The sequence below is a fragment of the Microtus oregoni genome, unplaced genomic scaffold (assembly GCF_018167655.1).
Source record: "Microtus oregoni isolate MIOR12 unplaced genomic scaffold, Mior012 000045F_ref0000178, whole genome shotgun sequence".
NCBI classification, from domain to species: Eukaryota; Metazoa; Chordata; class Mammalia; order Rodentia; family Cricetidae; genus Microtus; species Microtus oregoni.
The window spans coordinates 3,474,474-3,490,163 of NW_024543219.1; positions in this window are offsets into that span (position 1 = coordinate 3,474,474).

Below are 15,690 nucleotides of genomic sequence, written 5' to 3' on the forward strand. Positions count from 1 at the left end.
TATATATAATAGATAAACAAATCATATATATATATATATATATATTAAAGCAAAGAGGATTATCTGGTTTGGTTACATACTTTAGGTCATTATTATTTTTTTAACTTAATTTTTGCACCGTTTAACCTCTAGACTGAGAATTTGGAACTTTGGAGAAAGAATTAACACCATAGGAAAAAAAATATGTCATTGCTTTAAATACAGCTCTTTATTTTGAATAAAGATAAGGACTGTCCTGATTATGTAGACTTGACACAAGTTAAAGTCATTCAGAAAGAGGGACTCTCAATTGAAAAAAAAAATGCTTCCAAAGAGTAGGCTGTACGCCTGCAAGACATTTCCTTTTTTTTTTGTTTTTTTCTTCTTTTTATTGATATTTATTGAGCTCTACTTTTTTCTCTGCTCCCCTCCCTGCCTCTCCTCTCCCCCTTCAACCTTCCCCCAAGGTCCCCATGCTCCCAATTTACTCAGGAGATCTTGTCTTTTTCTACTTTCTACTTCCCATGTAGATTAGATCTATGTAAGTCTCTCTTAGTGTCCGCATTGTTAAGACATTTTCTTAATTGGTGATCAATGTGGGAGGGCCAAGCCCATTGTGTGTGATATCAATCATGGGCTGGCAGTCTTGGGCACTATAAAAGAAAGTAGCTGAGCAAACCAGGAGGAGCAAGCCAGTAAGCAGCACTCCTCCATGGCCTCTGCATCAGCTCCCTCCTCCAGGTTCCTGCTCTATCTTCAATGATGAACTGTGAGGTGGAAGTGTGAGCCAAATAAATTCTTCCCTTCCTAAATTGCATTTGGTTATTGTGATGAAACACCTTGAGGGTTTGGGGTGTAGCTCATGGTTACAGCACTCACCTAGGGCATTATAAGACCTTGGGCTTGATCCCAGGCAAGATAAGAGACCAATAAAACAACCCCCAAAGTGGGACTTGAGCCTTGTTGGTAGAAAAGTAAGATATGCATCTTCTCTAGAGGCAGAGATCCTGTGAGGAACAGAGCTCTAGGGCGAAATGCCTGCTTGTGCAAGGCCCTGGATTTGAGTCTGTGGTAATTTGAATGGGGATTCCCATAGGCTCATATATCTGAATGTTTAGCTCCCAGGGAGTGGAACTAAGGATTAGGAGGCCACCTGCTGTGTTGGAGGAACTGTGTCACTGTGGACGGGCTTTGAGTTCCTATTTCTTTGCTGTCTGTGGAGCAGGGTGTAGATCTCAGCTGCTTCTCCAACACTATGCCTGCCTGCTGTCATGTTCCCCACAGGGATGCTAATGGACTCACCTCAGAAACTATAAGCAAGCCCTCAACTCTGGGCAGCCCTTTCTGAGTTGCCTTGGCCATGGTGCCTCTTCAAAGCAGTAGGACAGTGACAAAGATGGCGGCCAAGCACTGCAAAGGTTTATAAATTAAATCTCAAGTTTCTTCAAGTATTCGAGTATTCAGCATAAGAACTAGCTGACACAGTGCAGAACCCTACAATAATAGTGGCTCCCTTGATTTCAGTAACTGCTGTAGGACAAACAAGCAAGGAAAGGATGGAGAATACTCAGATTTTAGCTGGATAAACTCTGTTTGTTTGGGTTTTTTTTTGTTTGTTTGTTTGTTTTTTTGGATTTTCAAGACAGGGTTTCTCGTAGCTTTTGGAGCCTGTCCTGGAACTAGCTCTTGTAGACCAGGCTGGTCTCGAACTCACAGAGATCCGCCTGCCTCTGCCTCCCGAGTGCTGGGATTAAAGGCGTGCGCCACCATTACCCGGCGCTGGATAAACTCTGAATAGAAAAAATATCCCAGTCCCATGGCCCCTGTTACCGCTGAGGGTTGTGCACATGCCCTGAGTCTGGACAGCCGCCTGAGACCATGTTGGTGTCCGGGAGCCTTGCTGCTGACAGGGCCATACTGATCTGGGTGGTCTATGATCACCATCAGGGCCTTGGTGACGTATGGACCCAAGCTGCTACTGAGGACCAAGGCTGAGTCTGTGCCCCTGTGGCTGCTGGGGTCTGTGATGATGTCCATGGCTCTACCCCTTGCTGGACAATACAGCAATACAGCAAAATTGGCCCCGCCCCCATTGTAGAACTGGACCCCTCCCTCTTGCCCGCTCTCCCCCTCATCCCCCTTGCAATCTGGAGAGATGGCCTCTGCCCCCCACTTCATCATGGGCATGGGAGATCTAGTCCCAATGGCATGGGTCTAGGAGAGCTGGCTCTGCCCCTTGCCTGGGGGGACAGTTCCAGTGGCTTGGACCCACCAGCTCAGTTACCACCCAGACCCACATCTTGGACCTTGGGTTGGGCCAAACTAACAAGTACCCCGTCTATTCCCTGCTGGAGTTCATGAAGGGACTGGTTCTGTGGAAGAGTAACTGCAGGATCCCCATGACCCAGGGCAACAGCAGGATATCCGAGAGGAGCTTTAGTGAAGAGTCCAATGACGATGCTGTACCAGAGGCCTTGAACCGGACCAGTGACTCGCGGCAAGGAACGTGTTATGGGTGGTTCTGATTGGACAGAAGGGTACACTGTGGGACACACCGACCACAGCACCCAGTGCCACTAGGGTGGATGGAGAGGTGTTGGAAAGATGGAGGAGCAAGGTGAGTTTTTGTGTTTGATTTGTCTTTAATTGATTTGGGGGAGGATGTTGCAGGGGTGAAGGGAGGGTACGAGGGACTGGGAAGTGAGTGGGATTTGGGTGCATCATGTGAAATTCCCAAAGAATCGATAATTATGTTATTAAAAAAAAAGAAAAAATATATCCAGGTGTGTTGCGGGAGGTCCTCCCACTCCTCCTGCCTATAGCTGCTGAGATACCCGCCCATTGGGGCGTGGTCTCTCTCCCTTTAAAAAAGCGGCCACTTCCCTCTCCTCTCCCTCTTCACTTCCTGCTCTGCTGGAGGCGACTAGACTCCCTTCCTGGTTGCGCAGAGGGCTGACGGTGATCTGTAAGTTTTTTCCCCTTTAAATAAATACCACCCTATTAATCATAATTCCAAACTGGTGTGGCATTGTTTATGACTTACGCCTTCAGTTGGCACCCAACGTTTGGTGTTAGGACCTCTCCTTCCCCTGTTCGGCTGCCGGCAGTGAGTTTGGCTTGGCGTGAGCCTCCCTTCCTCAGTTGCCGCGGCCGTTGTGGCCTGTGACTTCTGCGTGGAGCCAGCAGCTTAATATAAATCATCATGCACTGGCTGTTATTGCTGCAGTTCTTTTCTCTTTAGAGACCTCAGATTGACTTCCAGTCCCCACGCACCCTATCGTCTGCCTCCCCATGTGGATTGAAACTCCACAGGCCTGCGTAGTCTCCGCCTGCGTGGTTTGCTCTTTTCTGAGTCATTTTTAAATCTCTCTTGCAAGCACAGCTCTTAAGTGGCGCGAACCAGAGCATGCTGTTGCTGAAAACTGCAACCCCCTCAGGGTGACTCTGTCACGTGGAGGCATAAGCGGCTTCCAGGTTGCTCTTTTCTACCCCTGGATTCTGGGTTTCTGGTTCCATCTCTGGAATTGATTTAATTACATTTACTTTGTTGAGCAACTTACATTTTACAGTTTTTAACAAATACTAGGCAGACTCTGAAACAGGACCCTGTTTTTGTCGCGACTTGGCAACAGCGCCACCTGCAGGATAATAGGTAATATGGCAGTTTTCGTTTCCAACCCGAATTTTACTGTTCTGGTTACCAATACAATGGGTTATATCATGCAAGGTTTATATGACTATGGGGATAACTTAATTTACTGGTTACTAGGTTTCAGTATTCTTTTGCATATTCTATCATTTAGGAAGACTATGGCACTCCTAAGAACCATACAATCTTTACTAGAAACTCATGCAGGTCAGGAGAGTCAGGATTCAAAAGAGACAATAATAAAGCCAATAATAAAAAGACTTGAAATGATTGAAGAAATGATTGGAGCAGGTGAACAGAGTAATAAGGCACAAGGACAGGATACAATGCCAACACCGGCTATTAGAACTGGCTTACCCAGGGTTTTAGCGACATCCCCTGTAATTTATTCTGACAAAGCGTCAACTTCTAAAGGCTCAAAGGGAGTCAAAGAAGCTAGATGGACGCCAGTAGAAATGAATGATCTAAAAGAAATTAAGCAAGCTGTCGTTAATTATGGCTTGCACTCTGCATTTGTTAAGGTAATGATAAGGACTTGGGCTTCTAATGTCAGAGCTACCCCTCATGATTTCTTTCAGTTAGTGTCTGCAGTTTTAGATGGTGGACCTTCCTTGATGTTTGGAATTTATTTCAGAGAAGAATCCAAACATATGGAACAGCAAGGAAGAGCAAAAGGTATGGAGGTTTCCCAAGATCAAATTCTTGGTGTAGGAGCGTATGCAGATCCACAGGTCCAAGCTCTTTATGACGAAGAAGTATTGTCATTATGTCACAAAGCAGCCTTAAATGCTTGGAATAAGATACAAGATCCAGCCAAAAGGGTCGAATCATATACCAGGATTAGGCAGGGACAGAGAGAACCCTTTACTGACTTTTTGCAAAGATTAATTAAGGCTCTGAACATAGGGGTAACAGACCCAGAAGCTAGACGAATACTTCTTGAATCTCTAGCTTTTGAGAATGCAAACATAGAATGTAAAAAGATAATTGGGCCTTTAAGGTCTAGATCAGCACCTATGGATGAATGGATTCAGCATACAATCCCATATGGGTCTGCCAGGTCCTCTAGCACAAGGTAACACTGAGATTGATCAATTATTGAGTGGAAATGTGTTACAGGCCTCAGAATTTCATAAAAAGATCACATCAATAGTAAAGGCTTAAAGAAAGAGTTTTCCATTACATGGCAACAAGCTAAGGACATTATAAAGAGATGTTCTACTTGTTCTTTCTATAATCAAACACTCTTGCCTGCAGGGAGTAACCCAAAGGGTACTCAAGGAATGAAATCTGGCAGATGGATGTGTTCCACTTAATGGAATTTGGTAAATTAAAATATGTACACCACACCATAGACACGTATTCAGGTTTTCAGTGGGCTACTGCCCTGAGCTCAGAAAAGGCTGATTCAGTAATCATACATTTATTGGAAGTTATGGCCATCTTGGGTATACCTGCACAAATAAAGACAGACAATGGTCCAGCATATGTATCTAAGAAAATGAGATGCTTTTTTGATTATTATAATATAAAACACAGTACAGGTATACCAAATAATCCTACAGGTTAGGCAGTTATAGAAAGATCAAATCGTACTATAAAGGATATGCTGAACAAACAGAAAGGGACGGAAAATACCCCCAGAAGTAGATTACATAATGCTTTATTAACCTTGAATTTTCTTAATGCTAATGAGAAAGAAACAACAGCATCAGAAAGACATTGGATAATGGAAAAGTCTGCTGAACTAAATCAACTGATTTATTTCAAAGATGTGCTGACCTCTCAGTGGAAGCCAGGAGATGTGCTACATTGGTGAAGGGGTTTTGCTCTTGTTTCCACAGGAGAAGAAAAATTGTGGATACCATCAAAATTAATAAAGTTTCGATTTGAAGAGGAGAAACCTCTTGGAAAGGAGAAATGACAACTCATCCACAATGATGATATTCATACAGGTGGTAAGAAAAACATAGAATGGGGGCAGGGTTCTGTTCTTATCTCCACAGGAAAACATTCATCTTTGAAAAATTCAAGGGATCCTGGATGTTTGGATACTGACAGATGGAAAAATACCTGCCCAATAGGAAATATCAAGAAAACTGAATGGGTTGTGTAAGTAAAATTAAACCATATTTCTAAATTTATAAAGCTGGTTTTGAAGTTGGACTCTGGCTCAGTCCCTCTCCAATTCCAAGCCTGTTGTTAGTAAGAGAAAAATCCAGAGTTTCTGGAGTTTCTGTCTCATGTCAAGAGCCATGATATGGGACAGAAAGAAATATGAGTTTAGAAAACATCTTTGCTTTTCTTCATATCTATCATACTTTTCATTGAATATATCTATCATGCCTTTCAGTGAATATATATATATATATGTCTATATATGTCTATATGATTAATGTTTAAGTTTTTCACAATGAACAATGAGTTTTTCCTGAAGTGACATTTGAAGTTTCCAGGAAGAAGATGGGGCCCCATAACAACAACTCCACCTGGTTGATATGACGTCATGATACTGATAGCGCTACTACAAGACCTGCTTTGGGTACCAGCTGCACAAGACAGTTCCAACTTGGTTAGCTGAAATGGTGTACATCTTATACAACATTTTGGTCAGACCTGCACAAAATACTCAGAGACTATTGGCAATTTTAAAAGACATTGATCTTGAAATTTAACCATCATTTTACTTTCACAGGATCCCCCAGAAAGAACGTCGCCCCCATGACAGCTGGAAGTAATTCTAGAGGACGACGTCCCCTCTCCCAGTAAAGTTTGCCCTTGGGTTTAGGGACATCATTTAGGGGTTGATTATAATTAGTATACGATTGAGGGTTGGGGGAGGAATTTTATAAGCTCAGGGATCATTTTGAAAAAAAAAAGGGATGATGGGATAATAGATTTGTAATTGTGAGTTATTGTTTTTAGACAATTATATTGGTATCCATTCTTGTATATTGATACAAAGTTAAATTATATTGACTATTATATGCATGCATGCTTCTACCTCTGTTTAAAACATTTTTTATGTATTGATATATATATTGTATTGATATATGTATATTTACCATATTGCAGTATACATTTCTACCTCTGATTAAGATACTTATATATTGTTTATGTATTGAGATACATATTTACCATATTGCAATGTATATTTGTACATTGTTTACATTTGGGGGTCATATTGTCCTCATTTATTGCACAGTTGTTTATTGTCTTAATCTTTAAGTTAGATAGGTATTGAGAATTATATAGATCAATAGTCATCTATGTTCCATTTATAATTAGACTAGTCATGTTCTTTGGATGCATAGAGATTATATTCAGTATAGATAGATAATCTTCAACCTCTTCAAAGAGCTGTAGAAAATGGCCTTTAATATATCTCAGATTTAGATTAAATCTAAATCATGGTAGTGAGACACAATTGCTCCTGGCAACACCGATCTATTCCCGAGAGAATGTTGAGCACCAAAGATGCTCCACTTGGAGCCTTTCTTCTTGGCAGAACTGGCCTTTGGGCAAAGAAATGCCCATACCTCAACCACTGACAGAGATACATAGTATCTGTAAATGGATAAAACAGGACTTTCATATCCTGCCAAGACAGGGTAAGATAGTTTTGAAAAGTTTCTTGCCTTTGAAAATGGTATATCAGTTACTTTAGGCCTTAGCCAAAGTTGGTTGCTTCAACGCTGCTAACGTGACTTTGGGTAATTGCCCAGGTAGCTAGTTGTCTCTGTGATTTGTTGCATGTTTTGGAAGTTGTTTAATTGCACTTCCTAATTACTCAGGTAACATTATTTCTCTTCTCAGATCTTCAGTGGGGTTGAAGACTAAATAAATGTAGTTACTTTCCTTTCATGACTAGGCCAAGTTATTTATTATACAAGACTTAAGCTAGTTAGAATAGGATATTTGTACTTATTGCATATAATTTCATAATAGGTTTAGAACTTATTTAAACAAAAGGGGGAGGTGTTGCGGGAGGTCCTCCCACTCCTCCTGCCTATAGCTGCTGAGATACCAGCCCATTGGGGCGTGGTCTCTCTCCCTTTAAAAAAGCGGCCACTTCCCTCTCCTCTCCCTCTTCACTTCCTGCTCTGCTGGAGGCGACTAGACTCCCTTCCTGGTTGCGCAGAGGGCTGACGGTGATCTGTAAGTTTTTTCCCCTTTAAATAAATACCACCCTATTAATCATAATTCCAAACTGGTGTGGCATTGTTTATGACTTACGCCTTCACAGGTGGAAAGTAGCTTGGAAGGCAGCTATGCTCACCACTATACCACCAACGCAACGTGGAAAGTAGCTTGGAGAGGAAAGTCGGGCTCTTGTTAGGGGTCACTGTTTTTAGAGGCTAAGCTGTGGAAGGTTATAATGAAGAAGTAAAAGGAAGAGGGAATAGGGGTAAGAGAAAGAAAAGATGTGGGAAGAAGTGGGGGGCTCTCTGAGGTGTGCCTGGAGCAGAGAAGAATGCCGCTGGCATTCAGACTTTTCCACCAGCCTGCCCTCAGGGGCCAAGCCACAGCAGAACACGACATTGACAGCCACCAAGATGGGACATTTTGTGCACTCCCTGTGTGCGTGCTATATCCCCTTAGAAAAAGCCAGGGCCTTCTCTCCCTCTTTTTTCTTCTGCTCTCCCTCAGTTCTCCACCCCCGCCCTCCAATAAACCTCTCAGGTGGGATCTGTTGCTTGGTGTGATGTTGTGGAGTCCCTTGGCACCAACCCGCCAGGGTACCTACTGTTACTAAATCAGAGTAAATTACAAAGTACAATGCCCTATAGTAAGCTGAGGGGAACGCAAGCAGGGTCCCAAAACCTGAGAAGTGTGCAAAGGCATGGTGAGGCATGTATACAAAAGTTAATCAATGAACAGAAAGAGATAAGAAGATTGGATAGTTGAAAGGGGAAATTCCCAGACCTCACTGGCTTTAGTGCCACCAGGTTGTGTATGTTAGAGAGGGGCAAGCAGGAGCTGCTGATTCCTGCGGCCCCAGAGTTCTTGGGGTTAACTGTTTTTCACTTGGCCATCCCCATTCCTAAAGCCTGGAATAAGTCAGTAGGATTTCTGCTCCCAACACTCCCGTTGGAGGGTTCCTATTCATGGCTGCAAGCAGTGTTGACTATGGCTCTTCTCAACCACTAGAGAACATCATGGGCTCTGACATCTTTGGGAAGTAGCTGTCAGCCCATTGTCAGATCTCGCCAATAATTCCTCCTTTCTGTCCACTGCTGTCAAGCATCTGGTTTCTGGACCCCAGCATCCCTCTGCACCCCATTGTTCAACAGTCCCTTTTCACCCTCAGGTCCAGCACTACCAAGTGTTTCTCAGCCATTTTCAGACCCAGCAGGCCCGTCTTTGATCAAAGCTCCACGAAATAGCACTGTGTGCACTTTAAACATGCACCTCACCACCATCAAATTGTAATTTCTTGGTTTTTTCACCTGTATTAGTTATTTTCCTGTTGCTTTGCTTAAATGTCACGACAAAAAGCAAGTTAGAGAAGAAAAGAGTTTATTTTGGCTCATGTTCCAGAAGGATAGCATCCATGATGGTGAGAAAAGCATGGGACAGTCAAAGAAAGCATGGTAGGGGGGTGGGGAGGGGGGGGTGGGAGTAAGACGTTGGCTGGTCACATTTCATCCACACACAGGAGTAGAGAGACAGGACAGGAATCAGAGTAAGGCTATGAGCCCACAGAGTCTACCCCCACTGGTCTGTGTATGTGTACACACGTATACTTGGGCACATGCTCATATGTCAGAGGACATTAACTGCCATTTCTCACTGACTTGGAACTCCTAACTGGGCTAGGCTGGCTGGCCAGGGAACTGCAGGGATCCGTCTATCTTTGTCTTTTTCATACTGGGGTTACAAGCCCACACCAAGACAAACCAACTTTTCAAAAAATTATTTTACCTGGGCCGGGCAGTGGTGGCACACGCCTTTAATCCCAGCACTCGGGAGGCAGAGGCAGGCAGATCTCTGTGAGTTCGAGGCCAGCCTGGTCTACAAGAGCTAGTTCCAGGACAGGGTCCAAAGCTACGGAGAAACCCTGTCTCGAAAATCCAAAAAAAAAAATTATTTTACCTTTATTTATGAATGGATGTATGCACACTCTGTGCATGCAGGAGCCCATGGAAGTCAGAAATGGCATTAGGGGGCTGGAGAGATGGCTCAGTGGTTAAGAGAATTACCTACTCTTCCAAAGGTCCTGAGTTCAATTCCCGGCAACCACATGGTGGCTCACAACCATCTGTAATGACGTCTGGTGCCCCTTCTGGCCTGCAGACATACATGTAGACAGAATATTGTATACATAATAAAAAAAATATTAAAAAAAATTATTTTACCTGAGCCGGGCAGTGGCGGCCCAACCACAAGGTGGCTCACAACCATCTGTAAAGAGGTTTGGTGCCCTCTTCTGACCTTCAGGCATATACATAGACAGGACATTGTATACATAATAAATATTTAAAAAAAAAAAAGAAATGGCATTGGGTTTCCTGGAACTAGTTATAGGTGGTGGTCAGTGGTGGTCAGCCAGCATAGCTGCTGTGACCTGAACCTGTGTCCTCTACAGGAGCAGTTAAGTGCTCTTAGCCACTGAGCCACCTCTTCAGCCCCCTATTTTTATTTTATTCTTTCTATTTAGGGGTTGAATTCAGATCCGCATGGTTGCAAGACAAGCACTTTATGGATTGAGCTAGTTCGTTCTAGGTTGCTTCTCTGTTGCTGAGAAAAACCATGACTTTGAGGAAGAAAGGGTTTATTTCAGCTTATGGTCTATCATTGAGAAGCCAGGGAAGGAGCTCGAGGCAGAAGCCTGGAGGAGGAATTGAAATGGGGACGGTGGAGAAAATGTTCTTTAGTTCTGCACGGCTTGCTCAGCTTGTTTTCTTATAAAGCCCAGGACGCTCTGCCCAAGGGTGGCACCACCACAAGGGGCTGGGCCCTCCCATTTAAATCATTAATCAAGAAAATGGCCCTCTGGGTGGTGGTGGCGGCACACACCTTTAATCTCAGCACTTGAAAGGCAGAGGCAGAGGCTGACAGCTCTCTGTGAGTTCTAGGCCAGCATGGTCTACAGAGTGAGTTGCAGGACAGCCAGGGCTCCTCTCTTGTTCTAAGTCTACTCTGATTTCCAGTGTCTTTATGATCCAGTCATGGTAGATTGTGTATTTCTATGATTTAAATTTCACCTAGCTTATTCAGTCTGCTGACATACAATTATGTACAGTATTCCCTTTCCCTATACTCTCTCTCTGTAAAATCAGTTGTAATGTACCAATTCATTTATGATTGTACTTTTTTAAAAAAAAGCAAACCTAAAGGTTTCTTAATTTTGTGGATATTTTCATAAAACAAATGCTTAGTTTTTTTGACTTTATACTGTTTTTAGTCCTTTATTTCTGCTTTAAAATCCCTATGTTTATTTCATGGGTATGTGCATGTGTGTGTATGTATGTGTGTGTGTTTATATGTATGTGTGTGTGTATGTGTATATATGTGTGTGTATGTGTGGTTAGAAGATAACTTGGTAGCTGGTTCTCTCCTTCTGCCATGTTGACCCGGGGTTTGAACATAGGTCATCAGATTTGGTGGCAAGCACCTTTACTCACTGAGCCAGCTGGCCCACCTCTCCTTAATCTTTTTCTTCATTCTTTCAGGTTTAGTGTTGTTCTTTTTTCCCCTAGTTTAAGTTCTTTTTTTAAAAAGGATTTATCTGTACATTTATTTATTTATTTTTGGTTTTTTGAGACAGGGTTTCTGTGTAGCTTTGGAGCTTATCCTGGAACTTGCTCTGTAGACCAGACTGACCTCAAATTCACAGAGATCTGAGTGCCTCTCTCTCCCAAATGCTGGGATTAAAGATGTGCACCACCACCACCCAGATGGATTTATTTTATTTTTGGTTTTTCGAGACAGGGTTTCTCTATAGCTTCGGAGCCTGTCCTGGAATTAGCTCTTGTAGACCAGACTGACCTCGAACTCACAGAAATCCACCTGCCTCTGCCTCCCAAGTGTTGGAATTAAAGGCGTGCACCCCCCAGCTGGATTTATTTTATTTTTGATCACGTGTATAAGTACATGAGTGCAGGAGCCCTCAGAGAAAATTTCCTGGAGGTGGAGTTACAGATGGTTGTGAAAAACTGGATTTAAGTACTAGTAATTGAGTAGCCAGCCTACTCTTTCTTTTTTCCCTTCTTTTTTATTTTTTATGAAGTCTGTGTAGCCCAGGCTGACCTTCAACTTAAGGTCTTCTTGCCTTCATTCCCTGATGGGAAGAGTGAAGGCATGTACCACTAGACCCAGCTCTTCTTCTTTTGGGGTGGGCAGATTGCTTTCGTTTTTTGAGACCGGGTTTCTCTGTGTAGCCCTGACTGTCCTGGAACTCACTCTGTAGACCAGGCCAAAAACAGAGACCTGCCTGCCTGTCTCCCAAGTGCTGGGATTAAAGGTGTGTGCCACTACTGCATGGCATTCAGTTCTTGATTTAAAAAAAATGCTTATAAAAATACATTTTCCTCTTCTAAAAATTACATTTATTTAGGGTGGGTGGGGTGTGTCATGGAGCATCCGCAGTGTCAGAGGGCAGTTTGTGGGGTTGCTCCTCTCCTGCTACCATGTGGGTCCTGGGGGATGACTAGGTTGTCAGGTTTAGTGGTAAGCACCTTTACTATACCCATACTGTAACTCTGGCACATAGTGTTATCTCAGAATATTTTCCAGGTTCCCTGATTTCTTCTTGAACATTTATTTGGTTGCTTATGTGTGTACTGTTTAATTTCTACATATTTGTAGATTTTTCTAGTTTTCCTTATGCCATTAATTTCCAGTGTCATTTCACCCTAATTGGAAAAGATACTTCATGTTACTTTAAAACACAGTCCCTGCATTTCTTAGGAATGGTACTGAACTGCTGTGTATATCAGCTTCTCCCCTGTGATTCAGCTTTCACAACAGCACTCTTCTCACAGGGTGTGAAAATTAAATGCAGGAAAGAGCAGCATCTCCGATGTGCTGTTTTGGAAACATTATCATAGTATCACTCTCAAACTGGAGTATCTAGTATTGATAACAAATTGTTGAAAATTGTTTGCGTCTGAGTGCTTGGTTGCATGCATGTCTGTGCACCATGTATGTGTGTTTGATCCCCTGGGACTGGAGTTATGGGCAGTTGTGAGCTATCATGTGAGTGCAGGGAATCAAACATGTCTCTCCAGTCCATATATATATTGATTTTTTGAGACAGGGTTTCTCTATAGCTTTGGAGACCATTCTGGAACTAGCTAGCTCTTGTAGACCAGGCTGGTCTTGAACTCATAGAGATCCACCTGCCTCTGCCTCCTAAGAGCTGGAATTAAAGACATGTGACACCACCACCCAGCTCTAAATTCCTGCATATCTCAATAATCTGTATACTGATATGTGATTCTTATTGGTATCCTACAATTTGGTTAAATGCTAACTTCAGGTTATACAGACAACACAAGGTAAGGGCTCAGTTCCAGGTTTCTTTTCTTTTTTTTTTTTGGTTTTTCGAGACAGGGTTTCTCTGTGGCTTTGGAGCCTGTTTTGGAACTAGCTCTGTAGACCAGGCTGGTATCGAACTCACAGAGATCCGCCTGCCTCTGCCTCCCTAGTGCTGGGATTAAAGGCGTGCGCCACCATCGCCCAGCTCCAGGTTTCTTGACATCAGATGCCAGTCACAAATCCATACATATGATCTATTGGCTATAAATTGGGAGTTAAAACAATCCCCTGCTCAGGTTTGGTAACTGACTATAATAAACCACAAAACCTCAAGAAAAAAAAACCAAACCTTTATTTAGTTTCATTTCCTGTTGCTGTGATAAAACACCTTGACAAAAGCGCTTCAGGGAGGAAGGAAGAGTTTGCTTCAGCTCACAGGTGGAGTCCATCCCCGCAGAGAAGTAAGTCAAGGCAGGTGCTTGAGGCAGCGGGCCACAGGCCATCCACTCCCAGGAAGTACCCCTTCTTCCCAGAGGTTAGCTAGTGACGAGAAGTTCTGACCCTAGCTGGTAACCTGATGATGCTCTCAAGCTTTCTAGGTCCCCCAACTTGTCATCTCATCAGCTCAAACTTGAGGTGTACTGAAAGTGGCTTGTTAATGATAACGAAAGGTAACTCCATCACTCAGGGAGTTCCCAGGCTTTTGGGTGCTCCACGCTAAGAATCAGAAGCAAAGATCAAACATGTGTTTAAATAGCATAGTTGGAATGAAACAAGCAAGAGGACAGAAACTTTAAAAAGTGTAAGTTGTAGGGCGGTGGTAGCACAGACCCTTCATCCTAGCACTCAGGAGGCAGAGGCAGCTGGATCTCTATGAGTTAGCTCCAGGCCAGCCAAGGCTACACAGTGAGACCTGGTCTAAAGTTTGGGGAAGGGAAAAGAAAAATAAAAGAGTAATTGAGCTAGAAAGAAAAGCAGCAGAGAGATAATGCAAACCTAATGAACTGAATTCTAGCCTTTGTGTATCTTCCACAAAGGATTCCCCAACTCTACTGCAGGCACTGCCTTGGTCCAAATCAATTAATATTTTGAGGGTATTATTTTCCAAATCTGGAAATCCTTAAAATATTTTCAGTTACAAATTCTTTTTTTAAAGATTTATTTATTTATTATGTATACAATGTTCTGTCTACATTGCATGCCTACAATACCGAAGGAGGGCATCGGATCTGGTTCCGGGTGGAACCTGGGTTGCCACAGTCACCAGGGCAGTATTTCTCTTGCTGGGTCATCAAGCCAGCCACAGGGTTGTGAGTTGCTGGGAACTGAACTCATCAGTTCCAAATTCTTAATATTACCTATCTCCGTATTTTAAAGTTATGCACAACAGTTGGTCTTCCCTTTGTACCAGATGCCACAGCAGCGGGGCTAGGCAGTTATTTAAGCAGTGTTTCCAAAAAGTCACAAAATAAATTTGGCCATAAAACAAAACAAACCTGACCAGTTTCCACTTTAAAAACACCAACAACCCTGTATTTCCTTGGAAAAGGACATAATATATTCACTTGATCACTACTGGTGAGGAACAAGCAGGAATATTTTGAAGGCTATGTCTGACAGGCATAAGAAAACTCTTTTCAAAGTACAGGAGATGTATTAGAGGAAGCTTAACATTTTTTATTCGAAATTTTTTATTTTTTTTTATTTTAAGTGTGTGGTGTTTTGCCTACACGTATGTCTGTGTACCATGTACATGCCTGGTACCCACAGAGGCCAGAAGGGGGTGTCTGGTTCTCTGGGACTAGAGTTTCAGAAGGTTGTGAACCATCCTGTGGGTGCTGGAAATTGAACCTGGGTCCTCTCGGAAGAGCAGCCAGTGTTTTTAACCTGAGCCTTCTCCCAAGTCCTAATATTTACTACATTAAAAAGATCACATTGTATGTGTGGGTGGGTGCATGTGCCACAGTCCATGTGTGAAGGTTAGAGCAAATCTTGCAGAGGCTGGCTTTCTCTTCCCATGGTGAAGGGTTCCAGGGATCACATTCTTCAGGTGTGGAGCAATGAATGTCCTTACCTGCACATCTACTGGTTGTAGGGACATGTTCTGGATTTGACCCTTTTCTAGACTATAAACATTTGCTCATGGCTAGTAATATCCACTGCTGTGATGTTAGGTTATGAAAAGCATGCTATGCTAGAACACTATTCCTTTTACCTCCCCCCCCCCATGTAATCATCATCATCACCATTTTAGTTTTTCAGTTCCCTTTATTTGATTTGTGTATGTGTATGTATAGGGACTTGCATGCACCAGTGTGCACGTGGAGGTCAGGGAACTCATGTGCTGCTGCAGGGAGCATCCATGCATTTGTGTGCACAGTGCTGGAGGTCAGGCTTTGTGCCTGTCAAGGGCCTACAAGTTCTCGTTTAATTGCATAAAACAAGTGCTTGGCCATCCAAGGCCCAATTTAAAGCATTATTATGCTTCAAACATGTAGGGCCCGGGTCTACCCCTGCTCCTGGGGTTCATCTTGAGGACAGTTTCTGGTCAGCCAGCTAAAACATTCTGTTTGTTCCTG